Source organism: Anomaloglossus baeobatrachus, chromosome 5, assembly GCF_048569485.1.
Source record: "Anomaloglossus baeobatrachus isolate aAnoBae1 chromosome 5, aAnoBae1.hap1, whole genome shotgun sequence".
Lineage (NCBI taxonomy): Eukaryota > Metazoa > Chordata > Amphibia > Anura > Aromobatidae > Anomaloglossus > Anomaloglossus baeobatrachus.
This window is the reverse complement of record NC_134357.1, coordinates 517,680,392-517,696,929: the sequence shown is the minus strand read 5'-3', so window position 1 is coordinate 517,696,929 and position 16,538 is coordinate 517,680,392. Positions and strand designations below refer to the sequence as shown.

The following is a 16,538-nucleotide window of genomic DNA, read 5'->3' as shown; positions in this document are numbered from 1 at the left end:
ACACCTGTATACAGCATGAGCCCCCACGTAGCCCCTGTATATAGCAGGAGCCCCCACGTAGCCCCTGTATATAGCAGGAGCCCCCACGTAGCCCCTGTATACAGCAGAAGCCCCCACGTAGCCCCTGTATACAGCAGGAGCCCCCACGTAGCCCCTGTATACAGCAGGAGCACCCACATAACTCCTGTATACAACAAGAGCACCCATATCGCCCCTGTATACAGCAGGATGCCCACATAGCTTTCTATATACAGCAGGCACTCCCATATAGCCTCCTATATACAGCAGGAGCCCCACATAGCCTCTTCCATATGTGACGCCCTGGACTAGCCAGGTAGTCACAGGTAGACCCCCTGCACAAACAGCAGCCCCTAAGAAGGTGACAGCAGCCAACCTATAAACCCTTGTCACCTCTCTCAGTGTTCAATGGTCACGCCAGGGGGCGGAGCCAGGCAGTTGGCCACGCCCACCTAGGAGCCCAGAGAGCCTGAGACAGGAAACAGTAGTTCAGTTGTCAGTTGGAGTTGAGAGTTGAGTTTGGACAGTGAAGTGGAGTGGAGTTCAAGTACAGAACTGTGACCAGGTCTGCCACAGTCTAACACCAGATGTCTGGGTTGGAGCTCAGTCACCTCTGGCAAGGAGGCAGACGGTGGCTGCCACCTGCAGGAGCCGGGAAGACGGCTGGTGGAACCGTAAGGGACTGGGGCAGGGTAGTGGCCCGCCGGCACCGAACCGGGGAGCCAACTGGAAACCGGAGCACCAGGAGGGGTACTCAGACCCAGAACGATGTCCAGAAGCCACTGGACCACGTCGAATTCACTGATTGAGGTCGGGACCTTAGGTCCTTTCCCGTCCCAAGACCCGAAAGACGGCAACAGCCCACCGAGGGGGATAGAAAGCCACCGCACAGGCAGAGAGATCCCACGAGCCAGCGCCTGCGGGCAAACTGGTTCCCCGACACACATAAAGCCGGGGAGAGGACTACCGTTGCTGAAGCATAGGCAGTCAAGTTCTACAAAGAGGTGCAGGAGAAAGGCGGGAACCACCAATCTGAGAGAGGGGCAAAGCGCAGCCGGCTGCAGGCACCGACCACCATCCTTTTTGGTTTACCAGAGACTCCGGTGTATCTGTCATAGTAAGTACAACAGTGCCCTCAGGCCGCACACCGCACCACACCATGTTGCCCGCACCTCACAACCACCGGGCCCCGGGACCATCACCCCCTACCCACGGAGGGGTCAACACCAGGCTGCATAACACCGTCCCCGGGAGCCTAGTTAACAGCAGCAGTGGTGTCCACATTCACCACAACCCGTGGGTGGCATCACGAACTTACACCTCTAAACTCCACGGCCTCGGCCGTGAACCTTCCCCACCGAAATTCCTACACGTAGCGCCAACCCCCTTTCAGAGCGACGTGACCCCAGGGTCCGGGAGGAGCTCGAGCCACCCACCGTCTAGCACGGACCCGAGTGGCTCGGCAGCCGGCCGAGCCCCGGGGCGGTACACATACAGCAGTAGCCCCAACATAGCCCCTATATATAGTATGAGCTCCCTCAAAAAAAAAACCTATATACAGCAGGAACTCCCACATAACCCTTATAAACAGCAGGAGCTCTCACATACCCTCCAATATACAGCAGGAACCCTCACATAGCTCCTGAATACAGCAGACGCCCCACATAGCCCCTATATACATTACGGCCCCGACACCTAGTATGAGTATGAGCTTCCACATAGGAGCATCCATATAGCCTGCTATATACAGCAGGAGTCCCCACATAGCCCCTGTATATACAAATTGAGTACACACAGCATCCTATATATAGGATGAGCCCACACATAGCTTCCTATATACAGCAGAAGCCCTACATAGTATGCTATGTACAGAAGGAGCTCCCATATAGCCCCTACATAAAGCAGAAACCCCACGTAGACCCTTATATACAGTATGAACTCCTACATAGCTCCTATATACAGCAGGAGCTCCCACATAGACTCCTAAATACAGTATGAGCCCCCACATAGCCTTTTTTTTTTATACAGCAAAAGCCCCACATAACCCCTATATAGAGATAGACATTCCATACACATGTAAGAAAAATAAAAACACATACTCACCTCACTCCCATTCCCACGTTGGCCTGCTCTGATCCACCTGTCTTCATGTCCTCTTGAAGCCAGCATGTTCATGGCTCCTCAGGAACACAAGAAGCCGGGAGCGGACTCCCGTGTTCCATACCGGGAATTCCAAAACACAAACACAGTCAGTGCAGAGGAGAAGACGGCAACCATCAGCCCGGGGGGGGAGACCAGAGTACAACCAGCCGCGGCGGCCAGCCACCAGCACCTTGGTTTACCAAAAGACTCGTGTGGTTCATTTACTCGTGAGTAATCCAAAATCCCTCGGTCCATCCAGGCGCGCAAGCCCCAGCCAATCGCCATAACCTGCATAGAGATACTGACTGGGCCCCGGGGCAACCATCCCTACCCACGGAGGGATTAACATCCGGCTGCCATTACATCTCCCCCGGGGTGTCCCGCAATGGCAGCGGTGGTGTCCCACTTCACCACACACCGTTGGTGGCGTCACGGACAATCTCCCCTTTTAAACAAAAAACCCCTTTTGACTTGTGGGTGGCGGACAGCTGCTCGAGTCTGGGTCCGGCTCCCGCTCGAGCCACGGCAAAGCCACCGGACCCGAGCGTCCCCGAGCAGCCCCCCTTAGCTGCGGTCTGCCCCCGGCCGCAACACCAGTACAGACTCTACAGATCACTCTGCTTTCTGTCTGTGAATAAATCTCTCTGACGCTCCATGAATTTACATTGTAAAAGCCTACTCTGAGTCATGTAGAGCGCAGTGTGATCCTGAGAGTCTGAAGAGCCATCAGGTGACTGAGAAAAGGATGGGAGCGGCGCTGGACACCGGAGAAGACAGCGATTAATGAGTATATAAACACACTGACACTACACAAGTATTTACGCAGGTTTAGAATAAATAAGTCAATGTGCGGTTCCTTTAGATTAACTGTTTTGTCAGTTTTATATTGGAGCCGTGTATATCTGAAAAGACAACATGCAATTTCCAAGACACACACTGTTTTGTCTTCAACACTGTTTTCCAAGCTCTAGACAAATTTCTGTAGTCACTAGCAGTAACAGCAGTCTGATGACTGGTGATAGAGCGCTGTGCGCACACTGACACAATTCCTCTATATTTTCAACATAGTGTTCACTAGTCTCCGGCACCTATCTCGGTAGCACTGATAGAACTGCAAGAGAATTTAGTCAGCATTTGACCACAACTATCCCATCACTATTCCGGCTTTAGCTTTTTAAAGCCTTGTAACCTTTACTCCCTAATTGAAGCAGTTGCAGGTAAATACAGTGAAGATGGCCACTAGTCATGGGCCACTGATGTGTGCTTGCCCCCCAGGCCAAAGTTTGCAAACCAGACCCTGTTCTCAGTATACTCTTGATACCATTGTACTGTATGTTAAAACCTCATGAGTTTGTCAGTTTCAGAAATACTGGCCCGCCTGATCTAGCACTGATGACCATACCATACTCAAAGTTACTCAGATCACTCAATCTGCTCATTTTTATGTGGCTTCACACCAAAGCTGTTCACTTCATTTTCTGCTGCTCTCAAGGATCACGGGTCAAATTTACATACATAAACTTTTTAATTAGGAAGGGGCCGGTGTCTCTAATAAATTGACCATAAAGTGTATAACACTGGAGGATAAAACAAGACTAAGCACAAGACCTTCACAGCCGTCTACACATCATAGGAGATTTCATGACACCTTCTCTCCATCTACCTGATTATCCTGAGGAACATGGAATATTCTTGTTTACAGTCCTGTGGAAGAAGAGGACGGGGACATCTCTCTGGTGTTGTCCTCTCACTGGATAGAACTGGAGGAAACACATACAGGGAATGAATTCACTCCTTACATACAGATAATTATAGGCTGTGTTTATTTAGTCCTGTCTATTACCTGGTGATGTGAGGGGTTGGGGAACCTCCATTATGACATCCTTGTACAGATCTTTGTGTCCTTCTAAATACTCCCACTCCTCCATGGAAAAATAGATGGTGACATCCTGACACCTTATAGGAACCTGACACATACAATGATATCATCATCCCCCGATACCTTCTTAGCGTTACTGTATAATGTCCCAGCATTCCCAGCAGTGTCACCTCTCCAGTCAGCAGCTCAATCGTCTTGTAGATGAGTTCTAGGATCTTCTGGTCATTGATGTCCTCATGTATCAGGCGGTTGCGTGGAGGCCCCGTGATTGGGCTTGAAGGTCTTCTACAAGTCTCAGACACAGAGTCCTTATAGCGCTCACTAGAGGTTTTCACTAATTTGTAATCCTGGTTATTGAGAGACACGTTAATAAATCTCACTACAGACATTTCCAGAGTCCTCACCTCTCCAGATCTGTCCATCTGTTATTCCCATAGATAAGAATGATGTAATGTGACATCATCAGAATCTCTCACCTCTCCAGTAAGCCGGAAGAGGATCTCAAGGGTGAGGTGTAATATCCTCTCCACCATCTTGTCCCTGTCCTTATCCATCCTTGATGGGTCAATCAGGGGAATTCTCTTAAGGCCCAGTCACACACAACGACTTACCAGCGATCCCGACAACGATACTACCCGATAAGGATCACTGGTAAGTCGCTGGTGAGATGTCACACAGTCAGACCTTACCAACGACTCAATAACGATACAGGTCGCAGTAGCGACCTGTATAACGATCTCTGCTGTCATTGGGGCCCTGTCACACAGTGTCAAACATAGCGATACGTCCTGCCCAGCAGGACATCGCCTTTGAAGAAAATAGTCCGGACCATTCAGCAACGACTAGCGATCTCACAGCAGGGGCCTGATTGCTGGTAGGTGTCACACATAACGAGATCGCTGGGGAGATCGTTGCTGTGTCACAGAAACTGTGACTCAGCAACGATCTCGTTATGTGTGACGGGGTCTTTATACCGAAGATCTGAGAGGATCCAATTTTGCAGGGTCCTGAATGGGGAGAAGATGATGATGTAACATCAGAAAGATCCCATGTAAGATATCTCCGGAGCTGTTACCGGCTTCACATGATCACTACATCCAGTCCTGGCCCCGTCCTGCCCCCGGTAAACCACACAATCCAATTATAGTCACACACAGAGATTTATCACAGAATATTTCCAATCCGGCACCAAAGACAGAACAAATCTAAAAAGAAAAATCTAAAATATCTGAATATTTATTAAATATGTAATGAAAACAAGACAAAGTTATAAAGTGTGAACCCTTGTGGGTAGGGTCATCTTGCCTTCTGTGCCTTGCATTGTTCATGATTATTGTATTTGTTTTCATTATGTATACCCCGTTCACATGTAAATCACCATGGAATAAATGGCGCTATTTATTATTATTATTATTATTATTTATTATTATTATTATAGCGCCATTTATTCCATGGCGCTTTACAACTGAAAGAGGGTATACGTACAGCAATCATTAACAGTACAAGACAGACTGGTATAGGAGGAGAGAGGACCCTGCCCGCGAGGGCTCACAGTCTACAGGGAATGGGTGATGGTACAATAGGCGAGGACAGAGCTGGTTGCGCAGTGGTCTACTGGGCTGAGGGCTATTGTAGGTTGTAGGCTTGTTGGAAGAGGTGGGTCTTGAGGTTCCTCTTGAAGCTTTCCACGGTAGTGGAGAGTCTGATGTGCTGAGGTAGAGCGTTCCAGAGTATGGGGGATGCACGGGAGAAATCTTGTACACGATTGTGGGAAGAGGAGATAAGAGAGGAGCAGAGAAGGAGATCTTGTGAGGATCTAAGGTTGCGTGCAGGTAGGTACCGGGAGACTAGGTCACAGATGTAGGGAGGAGACAGGTTGTGCATGGCTTTGTATGTCATGGTTAATGTTTTGAACTGGAGTCGTTGGGCGATGGGAAGCCAGTGAAGGGATTGGCAGAGTGGCGAGGCTGGGGAGTAGCGAGGAGAGAGGTGGATTAAGCGGGCTGCAGAGTTTAGGATAGATTGGAGGGGTGCAAGAGTGTTGGAAGGGAGGCCAGAGAGTAGGAGGTTGCAGTAGTCGAGGCGGGAGATGATGAGGACATGCACTAATGTTTTTGCAGATTCTTGGTTAAGAAAAGCACGGATCCGGGAGATATTTTTGAGTTGTAGTCGGCATGAGTTGAAGAGGGCTTGGATGTGTGGCTTGAAGGATAGAGCAGAGTCGAGGGTCAATCCAAGGCAACGAGCTTGTGAGACTGGGGTGAGTGAGCAACCATCAAGTTTGATGGAAAGGCTTGTTGGAGGAGATGAGTGAGGAGGAGGAAAGACAATAAACTCTGTTTTGTCCATGTTAAGTTTTAGGAATCGTGCAGAGAAGAAGGATGAAATAGCAGACAAACATTGTGGTATTTTGGTTAGTAGAGAGGTAATGTCAGGTCCAGAGAGGTAGATCTGTGTGTCATCGGCATAGAGATGACACTGGAAGCCGTGGGACTCTATGAGCTGTCCCAAGCCGAAGGTATAGATGGAGAACAGCAGGGGTCCAAGAACTGAGCCTTGAGGGACACCGACAGATAGGGGGCAAGATGAGGAAGTGGTGTGAGAATGGGAGACGCTGAAAGTTCGGTCGGTTAGGTATGAGGAGATCCAAGATAGGGCCAAGTCTGTGATGCCCAGAGATGAGAGAATCTGTAGTAGGAGGGAATGGTCTACTGTGTCGAAGGCAGAGGACAGGTCCAGGAGGAGGAGGATAGAGTAGTGTCGCTTGGCGGTTAGTAGATCATTGGTGACTTTGGTTAGGGCAGTTTCGGTAGAATGATGTGGTCGGAAGCCAGATTGAAGCCGGTCAAAGAGGGAGCAGAAGGAGAGGTATGAGGACAATTCAAGATGGATATGCTGTTCCAGTAGTTTTCAGGCGTAGGGGAGAAGGGATATGGGGCGATAGTTTGACACAGAGGATGGGTCAAGGGAGGGCTTTTTGAGGATGGGTGTAACAGAGGCATGTTTAAAGCATGAAGGGAATACACCACTTGCTGGTGATAGGTTGAAGAGATGGGTTAGGGCTGGGATGAGGACTGCGGTGATGTTGGGGATGAGGTGCGATGGGAGCGGTTCCAGTGCACAGGTGGTTAGATGTGATCTTGAGAGTAGAGTGGAGAGATTGTTTTCTGTCATGGTGGAGAAGCTGGATTTGGAGGAAGAGAGATGAGTAGCTATGATGAGGGGCTGTGGTGATTGTGGGCCAAAGCTTGCTCTGATGTTGTCAATCTTACGCTTGAAGAAAGAGGCAAAGTCTTCAGCTGAGATGAGAGGAGAGGGAGGTGGTGCCGGAGGACGGAGGAGAGAATTGAAAGTGTTGAATAGCTGTTTAGGGTTGTGAGAGAAAGAAGATATGAGGGATGAGAAGTAGGTTTGTTTTGCAGCAGTGAGTGTGGACTTGAAAGTGGTCAGGGACTCTTTATATGCAATGAAGTGCTCAGTGGAATGAGGCCTCTTCCATCTGCGCTCAGCAATTCTGGAAGCCCGTCTAAGTTCTTTAGTCTGCCTTGTGTGCCAGGGTTGCCTGTTGATTGTGCGGGTTTTGGTGTGTGTGAGGGGGGCAGCTGATTCGAGAGCTGCAGAGATTGTAGTGTTGTATAAAGTTGCAGCGGCATCTGCATCATGTAGAAATGCAATGTCTGTGAGGGGGAGAAGGGACTGAGAAAGGGCGTGTAAATCAATGTGTTTGATATTTCTGCGAGGGTGTGAAAATTTGTGGAGGGGGGGTTGCATACTTGGAGAAGAGAGGGAAGAGAATGTGAGTAGGTTGTGGTCAGACAGGGGGAGAGGCAAGTTAGAGAGGTTAGATAGGGAACAGAGGCGAGTGAAGATGAGGTCCAGCATGTGGCCATCTTTGTGAGTAGCTGCAGAAGACCATTGGGTGAGGCTGAAGGAGGAAGTGAGTGTTAGAAGTTTGGAGACAGATGAGTGGGAAGTGTCAATGGGGATATTGAAATCACCCATGATGATGGTGGGGATGTCGGTGGAAAGGAAGTGTAGTAGCCAGGTGGTGAAATGGTCAAAAAAGGCAGTGGCTGGCCCTGGAGGGCGGTAAATGACAGCCAGCTGAAGGTTGGAGGGGGGCGTAGATGCGTACGGAGTGCACCTCAAAAGAGGGGAGCGTGACAGAGGGTGGTAGTGGAATTGGTGTAAAGGAGCATTGGTCGGACAGGAGCAAACCAACTCCTCCACCATGCTTGTTAGTGGGGCGGGGGGTGTGAGAGAGTTGGAGACCACCATAAGAAAGTGCAGCAGGAGAGGCAGTGTCAGAGGGGGTGAGCCAGGTTTCTGTAATGGCGAGGAAGGAGAGTTTATTAGTGATGAACAGATCATGAATATAGGAAAGTTTGTTGCAGACAGAGCGAGCGTTCCATAGAGCTCCTGTTAGTGGGACTGGAGGAGCGGGGGCTGGGTGAATGGGTATGAGGTTTGCGAGGTTGGGGAAATTTTTGTTAGGTTGTTGAAGAGGGTTTGAAGTGACAATAGGGATGTGGTGAGGAGGACCAGGATTTGAAGCAATATCCCCAGCAGTGAGGAGAAGCAATAATAATAATAATAATGTGCAGGAACATCCATAGAGATCGGACAGCAGAACTGTGACCGTCAGTAACAGATAATGATAGAACATTAACCCCTTCACCCCCGGCCACTAAAACACCCTAATGACCGGGCCATTTTTTGCAATTCTGACCAGTGTCACTTTGACAGGTTATAACTCTGGAACGCTTCAACGGATCCTGGCGATTCTGAGATTGTTTTTTCGTGACATATTGTACTTCATGTCAGTGGTAAATTTAGGCCGATATTTTTTGCGTTTATTTGTGAAAATTTAGGAAATTTGGCGAAAATTTTGAAAATTTCGCAATTTTCAAACTTTGAAAATTTATGCCCATAAATCTGAGAAATATGTCACACAAAATAGTTACTAAATAACATTTCCCACTTGTCTACTTTACATCAGCGCAATTTTCGAAACAAATTTTTTTTTCGTTAGGAAGTTAGAAGGGGTCAAAGTTCATCAGCAATTTCTCATTTTTCCAACAAAATTTAGAAAATAATTTTTTTTAGGGACCACATCACATTTGAGGTGACTTTGAGAGACCGAGGTGACAGAAAATACCCAAAAGTGACCCCATTCTAAAAACTGCACCCCTCACTCTGCTCAAAACCACATCCAAAAAGTTTATTAACCCTTTAGGTGCTTCACAGGAACCAAAGCAATGTGGAAGGAAAAAATGAAAATTTTACTTTTTAACACAAAAATGTTACTTTAGCCATAAAATTTTCATTTTCACAAGGGAGAAAAGAGAAAGTGCACCCTACAATTTATTGTGCATTTTCTCCTGAGTACGCCGATACCCCATATGTGGTAAAAATCAATTGTTTGGGTGCACAGCGGAGCTCGGAAGGGAAGGAGCGCCATTTGAATTTTTGAACGCAAAATTAGCTGCACTCATTAGCGGACGCCATGTCGGGTTTGAAGACCCCCTGAGGTGCCTAAACAATGGAGCTCCCCCACAAGTGACCCCATTTTGGAAACTAGAGCCCTCAAATATTTTTTCTAGATGTTTGATGAGCACTTTGAACACCTGGGGGCTTCACAGAAGTTTATAACGTTGAGCCGTGAAAAGAAAAAAATTTTTTTTTACCACAAAACTGTTGCTTCAACTAGGTAGCTTTTTTTTTCACAAGGGTATTGGGAAAAAATGCAACATAAAATATATTGTCCATTTTCTCCTGAGTACGCAGATACCTCATATGTGGTGGAAATCAAATGTTTGGACACACGGCAGTGCTTGGAATGCAAGGAGCGCCATTTGAATTTTTGAACGCAAAATTAGCTGCACTAATTAGCGGACGCCATGTCGGGTTTGAAGACCCCCTGAGGTGCCTAAACAATGGAGCTCCCCCACAAGTGACCCCATTTTGGAAACTAGAGCCCTCAAATATTTTTTCTAGATGTTTGATGAGCACTTTGAACACCTGGGGGCTTCACAGAAGTTTATAACGTTGAGCCGTGAAAAGAAAAAAATTTTTTTTTACCACAAAACTGTTGCTTCAACTAGGTAGCTTTTTTTTTCACAAGGGTATTGGGAAAAAATGCAACATAAAATATATTGTCCATTTTCTCCTGAGTACGCAGATACCTCATATGTGGTGGAAATCAAATGTTTGGACACACGGCAGTGCTCGGAATGCAAGGAGCGCCATTTGAATTTTTGAACGCAAAATTAGCTGCACTAATTAGCGGACGCCATGTCGGGTTTGAAGACCCCCTGAGGTGCCTAAACAATGGAGCTCCCCCACAAGTGACCCCATTTTGGAAACTAGAGCCCTCAAATATTTTTTCTAGATGTTTCATGAGCACTTTGAACACCTGGGGGCTTCACAGAAGTTTATAACGTTGAGCCGTGAAAAGAAAAAAAATTTTTTTTACCACAAAACTGTTGCTTCAACTAGGTAGCTTTTTTTTTCACAAGGGTATTGGGAAAAAATGCAACATAAAATATATTGTCCATTTTCTCCTGAGTACGCAGATACCTCATATGTGGTGGAAATCAAATGTTTGGACACACGGCAGTGCTCGGAAGGCAAGGAGCGCCATTTAAATGCAAAATTAGCTGCACTCATTAGCGGACGCCATGTCAGGTTTGAAGACCCCCTGAGGTGCCTAAACAATGGAGCTCCCCCACAAGTGACCCCATTTTGGAAACTAGAGCCCTCAAATAATTTTTCTAGATGTTTGGTGAGCACTTTGAACACCTGGGGGCTTCACAGAAGTTTATAGCGTTGAGCCGTGAAAAGAAAAAAAAAATTTTTTTACCACAAAACGGTTGCTTCAATTAGGTAGCTTTTTTTTTCACAAGGGTAACAGGAAAAAATGCACCATAAAATGTATTGTGCATTTTCTCCTGAGTACGCAGATACATCATATGTGGTGGAAAGTAATTGTTTGGGCGCATGGCGGGGCTCAGAAGAGAAGGAGCGCCATTTGACAGCAAAATTGGTTGGAATCATTAGCGGACGCCATGTCACGTTTGGAGACCCCCTATGGTGCCTAAACAGTGGAGCTCCCCCACAAGTGACACCATTTTGGAAACTAGAGCCCTCAAATAATTTTTCTAGATGTTTGGTGAGCACTTTGAACACCTGGGGGCTTCACAGAAGTTTATAGCGTTGAGCCGTGAAAAGAAAAAAAATTTTTTTACCACAAAACGGTTGCTTCAACTAGGTAGCTTTTTTTTTCACAAGGCTATCAGGAAAAAATGCACCATAAAACGTATTGTGCATTTTCTCCTGAGTACGCAGATACCTCATATGTGGTGGAAAGTAATTGTTTGGGCGCATGGCGGGGCTCAGAAGAGAAGGAGCGCCATTTGACTTTTCAAACGCACAGACGCAGTGCACTGATCGGCCGCTGCAGGACGCACGGTCGGATGCGATAAAAAAAGCGTCGGGGATACATAAAAAAAAAGTCACGCCAAAAATTGACCATGGATGCAGATATGTTATGTGCATCCCTGATCAGCGCTCGGCGGGACGCACAGACGGATGCCATACAAAAATTGTCGCGAATACGGAAAAAAGTCACGCCAAAAATTGAGCAGGGATGCCGATCCGTTATCTGCATCCCTGATCAGCGCTCGGCGGGACGCACGGACGGATGCGATACAAAAAGCGTCGGGAATACGGAAAAAAGTCACGCCAAAAATTGAGCAGGGATGCCGATCCGTTATCTGCATCCCTGATCAGCGCTCGGCGGGACGCACGGACGGATGCCATACAAAAATTGTCGCGAATACGGAAAAAAGTTACGCCAAAAATTGAGCAGGGATGCCGATCCGTTATCTGCATCCCTGATCAGCGCTCGGCGGGACGCACGGACGGACGCGATACAAAAAGCGTCGCGAATACGGAAAAAAGTCATGCCAAAAACTGACCACGGATGCAGATCCGTTATCTGCATCCCTGATCAGCGCTTGGCGGGACGCACGGACAGATGAAGTGTAAAAATGGACAAGATACAATAAAAAAAAAAAAAAAAAGTTATACTCACAGTACCAAGAGGATCACTGACCAGAAGAGTTGCAGAGGAACAAGAAGGCAGTGAGATAGACAGCTTTACACCAGCAGCAGGCAGGACGTTGGACAGATCAGCAGAAGGACCCAGATGGAGGCAGATGTGATCGGGCCAGTGAAGACCTCGGACGACCCGTGAAGGCAGGTAAGAGGACGTCGGGGGGGGCAGGGGGGGGGGGATGGGGAGAGGGGGGAGCAGATGGGGGGGGTTAGAGGGAGAGCAGAGGGGGCGGAGAAGCAAAGGCAGAAGGAAGGAACCTTGGAAGCAGATGACAGAGGAGGCAGGCAGATCGCGTGGGGAGCAGATCGGGATGCCGGGGGGCAGATCGGGGCGTAGGGGGGCAGATCGGGGCGTAGGGGGGCAGATCTGGGGGGGCACGGGCAGGGGCCTTCACAGGAGCGCGCAGGGGCCTTCACGGGAGCGCGCAGGGGCCATCGCCGGAGCACAATACTTACCTTTGGAGCTGGCGCGGTGACAGCAGAGGCGGCGTCTGCGGCGGCAGCAGCGGTGGCGTGGTACCAAAAGTACCAGCCACTCCACGCTGCAGCCATGTTGGGGGAGGGTCCCCAGAGCAGTACAGGCCTGGGGAGGGCGGCCACCGGCAGATCAGACCGCCCCACTGCACACTGATTGGAGCGATTGCGCGTCATAGCACGATCGCTCCAATCAGTGCTGCAGGGGCTGGGGGCGGCATGTTTGAGGTCCACCTATGATATGCTGCAGCAGCTGCGGCATCTCATAGCTGGATCTCACAGGATCGCACTAATTCGGGCATTATTTTTGCCGAAATTAGTGCGATCGATGTGGTTGGCGGTTCAGATTTGAACAGCCAATCACATCGATCGTCGATAGGGGGTGGCGATGCCACCCCCCCTGGGGTCAAGCAAAGGTCCCCTGCTGTAAGAAACAGCAGGGGACATCATTTGAAAGCCGTTGCTATGGCCACGGCAATCAAATGAAGTTTAGGCAGTAAAATTACGTCCCTGGTCGTTAAGTCACGTTAAAATAGGATGTAATTTTACTGCCCGCGGTCGTGAAGGGGTTAATATATAATAACTAGAAGGTGGCCCGATTCTACGCATCGGGTATTCTAGAATTTACGTATTGTGTAGTTCATGTATGATTTTTGTTTATATATATATATGTTGTTGTGTGTAGTTACCAAGTGTTTGTGTAGGGCGCTGTACATGTTCTGGGTGTTGTCTGGGTGTGGCGGGGGGTGAGAGCGGTGTTCTTTGTGTGTTGCGTTGTTTGTGGAGCGCTGTGTGTCTGTAGCGTTGTGTGTGTGTTGCGCGGTTTGTGTGTGTGTGGTGTGTTTTGGGGGGAGGTATGTTTTGTGCAATGTGTGTGTTGTGCAGTATGTGCGTATATTTGTGTGTGCAGCGTTGTCTGTGAGTGTGGGTGTCTGTGTAGGGCAGTTGTTTGTGGTTCCCAGTGTGTGTGTGTGTGGTGTGTTGTGCAGTGCGCGTGTGTGTGTGTGTGTGTGTGTGTTGGGGGGAGGTGTGCACTCCCCATCGTGCTCCATCCCCCATGCAGCGCACTCCCCATCGTGCTCCATCCCCCATGCAGCGCACTTCCCATCGTGCTCCATCCCCTATGCTGCGCACCCCCCATCGTGCTCCATCTCCCATCCTGCGCACTCCCAAACGTGCTCCATCCGCCATGCTGCGCACTCCCAAACGTGCTCCATCCGCCATGGTGCGCACTCCCAAACGTGCTCCATCCGCCATGCTGCGCACTCCCTATCGTGCTCCATCCGCCATGCTGCGCACTCCCAAACGTGCTCCATCCGCCATGCTGCGCACTCCCCATCGTGCTCCATCTCCCATGCTGCGCACTCCCAAACGTGCTCCATCCGCCATCCTGCGCACTCCCAAACGTGCTCCATCCGCCATGCTGCGCACTCCCCAACGTGCTCCATCCGCCATACTCCGCACTCCCCATCGTGCTCCATCCCCCATGCAGCGCACTCCCCATCGTGCTCCATCCCCTATGCTGCGCACCCCCCATCGTGCTCCATCTCCCATGCTGCGCACTCCCAAACGTGCTCCATCCGCCATGCTGCGCACTCCCAAACGTGGTCCATCCGCCATACTCCGCACTCCCAAACGTGCTCCATCCGCCATACTCCGCACTCCCCATCGTGCTGCATCCCCCATGCTGCGCACTCCCAAACGTGCTCCATCCGCCATGCTGCGCACTCCCAAACATGCTCCATCCCCTATGCTGCGCACCCCCCATCATGCTCCATCTCCCATCCTGCGCACTCCCAAACGTGCTCCATTCGCCATGCTGCACACTCCCAAACGTGCTCCATCCGCCATGCTGCGCACTCCCAAACGTGCTCCATCCGCCATGCTGCGCACTCCCAAACGTGCTCCATCCGCCATGCTGCGCACTCCCAAACGTGCTCCATCCGCCATGCTGCGCACTCCCAAACGTGCTCCATCCGCCATGCTGCGCACTCCCAAACGTGCTCCATCCGCCATGCTGCGCACTCCCAAACGTGCTCCATCCGCCATGCTGCGCACTCCCCATCGTGCTCCATCCGCCATGCTGCGCACTCCCCATCGTGCTCCATCTCCCATGCTGCGCACTCCCAAACGTGCTCCATCCGCCATGCTGCGCACTCCCAAACGTGCTCCATCCGACATGCTCCGCACTCCCAAACGTGCTGCATCCCCCATGTTGCGCCAGCATCAGCCTCTCTGTCCCCAGCATCAGCCTCTCTGTCCCCAGCATCAGCCTCTCTGTCCCCAGCATCAGCCTCTCTGTCCCCAGCATCAGTCTCTCTCCTCCCAGCATCAGCCTCTCTCCTCCCAGCATCAGCCTCTCTGTCCCCAGCATCAGCCTCTCTGTCCCCAGCATCAGCCTCTCTGTCCCCAGCATCAGCCTCTCTGTCCCCAGCATCAGCCTCTCTGTCCCCAGCATCAGCCTCTCTGTCCCCAGCATCAGCCTCTCTGTCCCCAGCATCAGCCTCTCTGTCCCCAGCATCAGCCTCTCTGTCCCCAGCATCAGCCTCTCTGTCCCCAGCATCAGCCTCTCTGTCTCCAGCATCAGCCTCTCTGTCTCCAGCATCAGCCTCTTTGTCTCCAGCATCAGCCTCTCTGTCTCCAGCATCAGCCTCTCTGTCTCCAGCATCAGCCTCTCTGTCTCCAGCATCAGCCTCTCTCCTCCCAGCATCAGCCTCTCCGTCTCCAGCATCAGCCTCTCCGTCTCCAGCATCAGCCTCTCCGTCTCCAGCATCAGCCTCCTCATCCCAGCCTTCCCCAGGATCAGCCTCTCTCCTCCCAGCCTCCTCCAGCACGCCATGCTCTTCTGCCGACACTCACAGATCCGATCGCATACACTCACACACACCCACACACACCCGATCACATACACTCACACACACCCGATCGCATACACTCACACACACACACACTGACGATATTGCACATACCCGCTCATACTCACAACATCCGGAGATACCACATGCTTCTGGCCATGTGATCCTCCGGCAGGTCCTGGAAGCTCACAGCACAGTATCGCCGCCGAGAAGCAAGCGATATCCCAGGATGTTGTGAGTATGTGGATGCGATGTGATGTGTGTGTGAGAGTGAGTGTGATCTGATTTGTGTGTGTGTATGTGTGTGCTGTTATGTGTGTGCGTGTGTGTATGTTCCGCCGCTGCAGGACCTTGATGTGTGGATGCGATGTGATGTGTGTGTGAGGTGTGTATGAGAGTGAGTGTGAGCCGGTGTACACTGGTAACTATGATACACATCGGGTAACTAAGGGACCTTAGTTACCCGATGTGTATAATGGTTACCAGCGTTCACGGCCTCCGTCAAGATTCCAGCATCGCAAGGTTATGTCTGGCGCTGCTGGGATCCTGACGGAGCCGGTGTAGAAGCAAGCGATATCCCAGGATGTTGTGAGTGTGTGGATGTGATGTGTGAGGTGTGTGTGAGAGTGAGTGTGATCTGATGTGTGTGTGTGTACTCACCTGGGAGTCAGAGCTCCGTGTCAGTTGGGCCAGAACGAGCGTGCAATGCCGTGCATTGCGTGAGGGGGGGCGGGGCCTGCAGAGAGCCGGGGCGAGAGGCCAATCCGTGTGGGGGGGGCGGGGCCATGGCGAGCCCAGCGGCCAATCAGCTTTGTGTCACCGTAAGGACACAATTTCGGAGCATGACAGACAGACAGAATAAGGCAATTATATATATAGATAGTGACAACATGGAGCAGGCGAACGCTGATCAAACCTTCTGCTGGTTTCCCTGACCACCCTAGATAGATTCCTGGCCCTGGCTGACCCTGAACTGGGCCCTAGGTAAGGAACGGCTGGGATGAGCACTTAGTCAATCCCACTAAGCTCTAACTAAGACACAAGGAGCACAA

The 16,538-nt window shown here is 50.3% G+C and overlaps 1 protein-coding gene across 1 annotated transcript in view; it reads right to left on the bottom strand.

The window, feature by feature from the left end:
• The window catches only part of LOC142312869 (uncharacterized), a 288,408-nt gene that overhangs the window by 161,318 nt on the left and 110,552 nt on the right, over positions 1-16,538 (bottom strand). Inside the window, 2 exon segments of the mRNA XM_075351855.1 lie at positions 3,824-3,920; positions 4,004-4,127. The gene's annotated coding sequence lies outside the window, so the exon portion shown is untranslated.